General features: G+C 34.5%; 1 long non-coding RNA gene across 1 annotated transcript; it reads right to left on the bottom strand.

The window, feature by feature from the left end:
- Positions 1-29: 29 nt before the first annotated feature.
- LOC109586450 (uncharacterized) lies at positions 30-843 on the bottom strand. Its single transcript, XR_002187034.1, has 3 exons — positions 680-843; positions 512-549; positions 30-205 (listed from the first exon to the last, which is right to left on the bottom strand). It is a non-coding gene; the product is annotated as an uncharacterized LOC109586450 (long non-coding RNA).
- Positions 844-1,308: the final 465 nt, after the last annotated feature.

Consider the following 1,308-nt stretch of genomic DNA (forward strand, 5'->3'; position numbering starts at 1 on the left):
TTAATCCCGGTCAGATTGACTTACGACAGAGAGTCTCCACGTCAAGAATATGAATAGTTTTATTAAGTGATCCGACCCAAACGTTATAATCCACTAGCAACAGACAAGACACACGGACTGTCTTTCCTCTCCTGGAGTCCATTATCTTGAGATCAGAGTCAAAGCACCTGTCCTCCATATCGTACACACGCAATACTCCATTACCCTATGGGGGAGGAGAGAGAAAGAGAGGTGGGATTTTGAATTTTTGTTTAAATTGCATCATACAAGTACTGTACTTGTACACATGCATTACATGGAGCTAGTTTTGTACATGTATGATTGAAAGGGAAAGACTACTGTGTAGCGGGAAATTTCGGAAGGTAATAAATTTGGTGAATTTGGCGATTTGATAGCCATTCGCCAAAATTAAAATTTGCCAATCACCAAAGTTTAGCAGTTTGCCAAATTTTAGTCCCTCCAAAATTTCCCACTATGCAGTAATTGTAGATGTACATGCACATGAACTTACCAATCCAAACCATAGTTTCCCCTCTCCTCCAGTAACACCTACAGGAAATAGGAAAAAATAATTTTATCACAATCTGATGTACAAAATATATGAACAATTAATGATACAATCATTACATGTACATGTAGTGATAGTACATGTACATGTATGTATTTATGTATATCTTACTCCGTGGTACAAATAGTGTTGATTCAATGGTAGCTTTCTCAATGTTATAAGTGTTTGGGTTGATACGATAGAGCAGTGCTTCAGTAGCTTTAACATCTATCACTACTGGCTTGGACTGTAGACTGAGGATTTTCTATTAAAGAAATAAACACAATGTACATTGTACATGCATAATAAAGCATGTATCATTAAAGTGGGAAGGGAAAATTACAATAAAGATACAGCTATATATTAGAGAATTGAAGTTTAAATCCAATACATGTACATGTACATATTGATACTGATAAAGTTTGTATACATGTACATGTACATGTACAGGTATACACATATCGACGTACATGTACATGTACATGTACATCAGGGTGTGGTAAGGGAGGCTATAATGTTTGGCATTAATATGCCAAACTCAATCATTAATTTTAAAAATCATCAATCATTAATTAATTATTAATCATTAAAAATCATCAATTTTTGAGTTAAGCAGATACTTTGTATCTGCTTCACTCAATCAGTTTCTCTTAGTCTATATCTCTCCTGCTCTATTCTCTCATCTTTACTATGGACTGCATGGTAATCATACTTACATGATAAGTCATTATGTGTACAATCACAGACATACTCTATCATTA

The sequence above is a fragment of the Amphimedon queenslandica genome, unplaced genomic scaffold (assembly GCF_000090795.2).
Source record: "Amphimedon queenslandica unplaced genomic scaffold, v1.1 AMPQUscaffold_12872, whole genome shotgun sequence".
Classification (NCBI taxonomy): Eukaryota; Metazoa; Porifera; class Demospongiae; order Haplosclerida; family Niphatidae; genus Amphimedon; species Amphimedon queenslandica.